Source organism: Oncorhynchus tshawytscha, linkage group LG10, assembly GCF_018296145.1.
Source record: "Oncorhynchus tshawytscha isolate Ot180627B linkage group LG10, Otsh_v2.0, whole genome shotgun sequence".
In the NCBI taxonomy this organism is placed as follows: Eukaryota; Metazoa; Chordata; class Actinopteri; order Salmoniformes; family Salmonidae; genus Oncorhynchus; species Oncorhynchus tshawytscha.
The window spans coordinates 13,589,746-13,597,604 of NC_056438.1; the positions used below are offsets into that span (position 1 = coordinate 13,589,746).

Here is a 7,859-nt window from a genome sequence, read left to right on the forward strand (position 1 = left end):
ATTTGTATTTCCAATCATGTGAAAACCATAGATTAGGGCCTAATGAATTTATTTCAATAGACTGATTTCCTTTTATGAACTGTAACTCAGTAAAATCGTTGAAATTGTTGCATTTATATTTTTGTTCAGTATATTTCTGAACTTCCTTGGTGAAGAGTCAGTTTGTAAAGATTACTGTAAAAACTAGCCACAAAATGTAGAAATTTTACTATCTTCACAAAGCTCCATCAATTGGTAATTTCCTTAACATTAATTTCTGAATTATTTTCGCCTTCCTCCATACATTACCTTCTTGATGTAACAAAAGCCCCTCTAGCCTTCTCTTTGTAAATGTAATCTCATTCATTGAGTAGTTTATGTAACTGAATTTCATTCAACCCTGTACCTTTGTTTTGACTTTCAGATGGGGAAGTAATTTCACTGACAATGCTTTTAATCCTTAATCTCTTTTTTTGATGCATGTTCCTTGCCATGCCTCATTGCCAATCTTCTAATCTTAAACATGAATAATTCACACTATTTCTCATTTCTCATCATCATCAATGGATAATGTCCAGTGTTAAATAAGATAATTGCCATTTGCTGTGAAGTTTGTATAAGTCTTAGTTGTTAATACTTCTCTTTGAGAATAGTGACCTCTGCAGAATAATTTATACCATGTGATAACCACAGCTCATTGATAGTCCCCACTGGTTTTTCCAAAATTGCACATCCTCTGAGTATGAATGGCATTTTTTTTTAAAGAAAATTAAATCTTCCTTTGCCTCTTTACAAAATAGGAAAAAATGCTTTTCTTTTTACAATATCCTGTAAACCCATTGTGTTAAAGGATATAAAAAGTAACAACAACAGAAGTCATTAACTACTTAACTGAATTGTTGTTGTCTCGCCTGCCCAGCCTGTGTGCAATGTCGACGGTCTCACTGACTCACACCAAGACCGGGCGCTAGCTTCTGACAAATGTCACTTACTTTTTGTTTTACGACCACAACGTTGTATTCAGTCTGTTCGTACAGGCAACATCTTATATTGGACCGTTCAGCATTGGAGATTGTCTCCTCCAGCTGAGTGGTTGTTTTATCCATGGTTTTGCACTTTTCGTGAGGGTGCACTGTAGTTCTCTATCTTTTTTTCCATTGATCCAAATCGAGATGGCAACCGGAGTATGGGCGATTGGGTGTGTTGAAAGGAAAACAAGTCAGCTGGTTTGTCAGATTTGTTACCACTCAAGACTGTTTTGTGTGGCCTATTTGGTATTTGGTATTTTATTAGAGTCCCCATTAGCTGTTGCAAAAGCAGCAGCTACTCTTCCTGGGGTCCAACACAACACATGAAACATAATACAGAACATCAGTAGACAAGAACAGCTCAAGAACAGAACTACATACATTGGTTTGCACGACGAGTCAATAAACCGGCGACCAGTGCACTGATGTTGTATGGACATGCCTTCCAACCTGAGATCTGACCGCGATAATTAAGCTTCCGAATGCCTTTTCTTTCCCTCCCATTATTGTATATCAAGTAAGACAGCAACCTACATAAGAAACAACACATATTGATTGCTCAATGGGCAGGGAATGAACAGCAACAACACCAGGAGCTCCCGAGTGTTGCACCGGTCTAAGGCACTGCATCTCAGAGCGAAAGGCGTCACTACATACTCTGGTTCGATTCCAGGCTGTATCACAACTGGCCGTGATTGGGAGTTTGCAAAGGCTATTTTCTTGCCGAAATCCCCCCCTCGCCCCAATTCTATCTTGGGACTGCAAGGCCTGGCACACTTCATAATCATTTTGGTAGCTCATGTTGACAAGTAGTGTGTGCCACAGAAAGCAAAATTAAAGTATAAAGAAACATAAACATTTATTTTAGAAACATTTTGTAATGTTTAAGAAAAATAATGATAATAGACAAATATTATCACACAGTAACACAAACAGAAAGTTACGTTTGTTAACAAACATTAAATAAGTAATATAAATTTCGATCTTTGCATAATAAGATGTAAAATGACAATAAATCAAATATAAAAAGACAATAAATAACAAACAAATATTGGATAGCTGCAACAGCTCGACTGAACATTTAGTCCAATTTTTATGGAAAGTTTTCCAGGTGATATCACATGGAACTCAAGCCTAACCTAGTCCTGATAGGCAGATAGGGGAAAATCCTTCCCCTTCTTTCTTTGGCACACATCAGAGTCAAGTACTTTCTATTGAACAAACTTCACGTTCATATTAAACATTGAGCCGGGAGTAAAATGTAGGCAAGCAATAAACATTTCAGAACAACTACTAGTTGAATAAGACATGGGAGAGATGACACATTTTGTCAAAGAGGTGTATTTATAGACAAAAACACTTGAAACAAATAGCCAAACCGAAAACTGCAGACATTACTAGTGCCTCCCCCGATATCAAACCGACATAAAAAAAAATCTAATGAAAGGCAGCCCAACGTAATCAGAAATCTCAACTAGCAAGCAAGTCGCAACAATGAATAATTGAGTACCTGCAAGTCGGGGGTGGGGGAGAATTCTGGCAGCGGGAGCTTTTCGGCACAACACCTGCAACGGTTAGGAAAGTAGCTAAAGTACCTAGTATCAGGGTCACAGTAAGCACACTCATACAACGCATGAAGAAATAGTACACCCATCAGTGCTTTTATTTATTTTTTTATCATATTTTTCATAAGTGAAAATGTCAAATTATTTGTGAAATACGACTCATTCTCTGGCTTCAAAACACAAGTGCAAACTCTCGCAGTATAATGTACGGTAGTTGTAGCTGCGTGGTAAGAAACACAGCTCAATCAAATCCGTCTAACCATAGACAGAAGGGGAAACCCATCACAGCGGCTATACACGCCAGTTCAGAAAGTTTCCTCACTAGGAGGAGTGCAAGGGCGAATGGAGTTTGTGCAGAAGCGTACTTCACCAGGGGCGTTCCCTAATATACATATGCAAATACATGGTACAACGCGCCAATAGTATCGCGCTATCTCTTGCTTGGCTTTGCCCACCTGCTTCCAGGTTCTGCCCAGTATGCTTCACGTTCTCCTACTGTATACAACATAGATTAACTATCTTGGGTTAGTTCTTAATATATTTTGTCTAACCTATAGTGGAGCGCTTTCGACACACCCACTCGCCATAGCTGTAGCTGCCCTTCTCAGAAAAGTGACCAAAGCTCCTTTTCCTATTTTGGAAAAATGACATCCTTCACACACATATACAAATTATCCAGCACTCTAGGCACATCGTTGTTTCGGCGAGTTAGCTACTAAAGTATATCCTCTATGAAATGATAAATGGAATAACGATAGAGTGCAGAGGCAACTCGTTGTCTGTAAGCACGAAAGACCAGAGCCGTTACTAGCTTTGAAACTATTTGTCCCTCCCTTTATAGCTAGTTATCTACGTGCCAACGTACAAATAACGTGTCTCACATAGCTATAGCTAGCTAATATGGTTCGTAGATATCTTTAAATGTCTGAATGTTGCACTTTCTCTGGGCAGAAGTGAATTATGTTTATGTGCCTAGCGTTGACAACACATTTAAATGTACTGCTCAAGAATCAATACACCACGGAGTACCGAAGGTTTAAAAAGTCTGGACAATGCACCACTGGAGAAACAAGTTCTACATTTTGTATTGAAGTGCGTGACGTATGCACATGAAATATAATTGATTACAGTAGTAACTGTATAAATATTTTTTCAAAATGTCAAACAAAAAACAACTGGCAGCGGCGGGATTCGAACCCGCGCCTCCGAAGAGACTGGAGCCTTAATCCAGCGCCTTAGACCGCTCGGCCACGCTACCGATGAAATATAGATGTTGGGTTTGGGTATTTAACTGAGCATAAGTAGGGAATATATTTCTACTCCATAGTTTATTTGATAGGAAAGTTTTACTTCGTCTGACTATCACTTCAAAATCAGTAGACCTATCCCACTACTTTTCTCCCAATGGTACTGAAAACGTGTGTTTATTCAGACCTTGTACACTGCCGCCAACCTTGTACACTACCGCCATCTACTGGTTGAAGAGGCAGTGTAATAACTATCACGCACCAATCGGGCAAGGTCAACTTTTTATTTTGTATTTATTCTTATATAACCTTTATTTAACAAGGCTAGTCAGTTAAGAACAAATCATTATTTACAATGACGGCATATAAAAAGGCCTCCTTCTGGGACGGGGGCTGGGATCAAAAATAAAATAAGAAACAAAGCCACATCATGAAAAGAGAGACACCACAACACTAAAAGAGAGACCTAAGACAACAACATAGCATGGCAGCAACACATGAAAACACAGCATGGTAGCAACACAGTATTACAACAACATGGTAGCAACACAACATGGCAGAAGCACAACATTGTAGCAGATCAAAACATGGTACAAACATTATTGGGCACACAATAATAATCACACAAAGCAGCCACAACTGTCAGTAAGAGTGTCCATGATTGAGTCTTTGAATGAAGAGATTGAGATAAAACTGTCCAGTTTGAGTGTTTGTTGCAGCTCGTTCCAGTCACTAGCTGCAGAGAACTGAAAAGAGGAGCAACCCAGGGATGTGTGTGCTTTGGGGACCTTTAATAGAATGTGACTGGCAGAATGGGTGTTGTATGTGGAGGATGAGGGCTGCAGTAGGTATCTCAGATAGGGGGCAGTGAGGCCTAAGAGGGTTTTATAAATAAGCATCAACCAGTGGGTCTTGTGACGGGTTTACAGAGATTACCAGTTTACAGAGGAGTATAGAGTGCAGTGATGTGTCCTACAAGGAGCCTTGGTGGCAAATCTGATGGCCAGAATGGTAAAGAACATCTAGCCGCTCGACAGAACCTTTACCTGACGATCTATAAATCATGATGAAACTTGATGTCTAAGTGTATTTTATTAAAGTTACCTCTTGTGCTTAAATGACACAATGTGAACAAACAACACAACAACCTTACATTAAGAAAACTAGATATTTCTGCAGCCAGAAAAGCTTGCTAATATGATACATACTGATGCTGTAGTTATTAATAATCAAGTAATCACATAACATTATTTGTGACTCAATAACCTTAGAGGATAAACATTATGCTTTATCCTCAGCCTGAGCATAAAATAGTGCACAATGACGTAGCCTAGTTGTGATTTGTGTCATAGTGACTCGTGACTGTCTCAATTCCTCGTGGTGCGTTGCTGCTGTATGCTGAGAAGTAGCGACCCTTTAGTCCTGAAGCCATTCCTAGCCTGAAGCACTGATTGTTATGATAATCACCGTTCTATTTACGTAGCTAACCTATTCTTCTTTTCCTCCTCACTACCACTCTCTCTTTCTGTCTCACATTCTGTTTAACTCTCTCTTTCTGTCTCACATTCTGTTTAACTCTCTCTTTCTGTCTCACATTCTGTTTAACTCTCTCTTTCTCTTTCACATTCTGTTTAACTCTCTCTTTCTGTCTCACATTCTGTTTAACTCTCTCTTTCTCTTTCACATTCTGTTTAACTTTCTCTTTCTGTCTCACATTCTGTTTAACTCTCTCTTTCTGTCTCACATTCTGTTTAACTCTCTCTTTCTCTTTCACATTCTGTTTAACTCTCTCTTTCTGTCTCACATTCTGTTTAACTCTCTCTTTCTCTTTCACATTCTGTTTAACTTTCTCTTTCTGTCTCACATTCTGTTTAACTCTCTCTTTCTCTTTCACATTCTGTTTAACTCTCTCTTTCTGTCTCACATTCTATTTAACTCTCTCTTTCTCTTTCACATTCTGTTTAACTCTCTCTTTCTCTTTCACATTCTGTTTAACTTTCTCTTTCTGTCTCACATTCTATTTAACTCTCTCTTTCTCTTTCACATTCTGTTTAACTCTCTCTTTCTGTCTCACATTCTATTTAACTCTCTCTTTCTCTTTCACATTCTGTTTAACTCTCTCTTTCTGTCTCACATTCTGTTTAACTCTCTCTTTCTCTTTCACATTCTGTTTAACTTTCTCTTTCTGTCTCACATTCTGTTTAACTCTCTCTTTCTCTTTCACATTCTGTTTAACTCTCTCTTTCTCTTTCACATTCTGTTTAACTCTCTCTTTCTGTCTCACATTCTGTTTAACTCTCTCTTTCTCTTTCACATTCTATTTAACTCTCTCTTTCTCTTTCACATTCTGTTTAACTTTCTCTTTCTGTCTCACATTCTATTTAACTCTCTCTTTCTCTTTCACATTCTGTTTAACTCTCTCTTTCTCTTTCACATTCTGTTTAACTTTCTCTTTCTGTCTCACATTCTATTTAACTCTCTCTTTCTCTTTCACATTCTGTTTAACTCTCTCTTTCTGTCTCACATTCTATTTAACTCTCTCTTTCTCTTTCACATTCTGTTTAACTCTCTCTTTCTGTTTCACATTCTGTTTAACTTTCTCTTTCTGTCTCACATTCTGTTTAACTCTCTCTTTCTCTTTCACATTCTGTTTAACTCTCTCTTTCTGTCTCACATTCTGTTTAACTCTCTCTTTCTGTCTCATATTCTGTTTAACTCTCTCTTTCTCTTTCACATTCTGTTTAACTTTCTCTTTCTGTCTCACATTCTATTTAACTCTCTCTTTCTCTTTCACATTCTGTTTAACTCTCTCTTTCTGTCTCACATTCTGTTTAACTCTCTCTTTCTGTCTCACATTCTGTTTAACTCTCTCTTTCTGTCTCACATTCTGTTTAACTCTCTCTTTCTGTCTCACATTCTGTTTAACTCTCTCTTTCTGTCTCACATTCTGTTTAACTCTCTCTTTCTGTCTCACATTCTGTTTAACTCTCTCTTTCTGTCTCACATTCTGTTAACTCTCTCTTTCTGTCTCACATTCTGTTTAACTCTCTCTTTCTGTCTCACATTCTGTTTAACTCTCTCTTTCTGTCTCACATTCTGTGTAATTCTCTCTCTCTTTGACATTCGGTGTAACTCAATTCAATTCATTTTAAGGAGCTTTATTGGCAATGGAAAACATATGTTAACATTGCCAAAGCAAGTGAAGTAGATAATATACAAAAGTTAAATAAACAATAAAAATGAACAGTGAACATTACACTCACAGAAGTAACTCTCTCTCTCTCTCTCTCTCTCTCTCTCTCTCTCACATTCTGTGTAACTTTCTCTTTCTCACATTCTGTGTAACTCTCTCTTTCACATTCGGTGTAACTCTCTCACATTCTGTGTAACTCTCTCTTTCACATTCGGTGTAACTCTCTCACATTCTGTGTAATTCTCTCTTTCCCTCACACATTCTGTGTAACTCTCTCTTTCTCACATTCTGTGTAACTTTCTCTTTCTCACATTCTGTGTAACTCTCTCTTTCACATTCGGTGTAACTCTCTCACATTCTGTGTAACTCTCTCCTTCACATTTGGTGTAACTCTCTCACATTCTGTGTAACTCTCTCTTTCACATTCGGTGTAACTCTCTCACATTCTGTGTAATTCTCTCTTTCCCTCACACATTCTGTGTAACTCTCTCTTTCTCACATTCTGTGTAACTTTCTCTTTCTCACATTCTGTGTAACTCTCTCTTTCACATTCGGTGTAACTCTCTCACATTCTGTGTAACTCTCTCCTTCACATTCGGTGTAACTCTCTCACATTCTGTGTAACTCTCTCCTTCACATTCTGTGTAACTCTCTCCTTCACATTCGGTGTAACTCTCTCACATTCTGTGTAATTCTCTCTTTCCCTCACACACTCTGTGTAATTCTCTCTTTCCCTCACACATTCTGTGTAATTCTCTCTTTCCCTCACACATTCTGTGTAATTCTCTCTTTCCCTCACACATTCTGTGTAACTCTCTCCTTCACATTCGGTGTAACTCTCTCCTTC

General features: G+C 38.2%; 1 non-coding gene across 1 annotated transcript; it reads right to left on the reverse strand.

The window, feature by feature from the left end:
- Nucleotides 1-3,748: 3,748 nt before the first annotated feature.
- On the reverse strand, nt 3,749-3,830 carry trnal-aag. The gene has a single exon. It is a non-coding gene; the product is annotated as a tRNA-Leu (tRNA).
- Between the last annotated feature and the right edge of the window lie 4,029 nt (nt 3,831-7,859).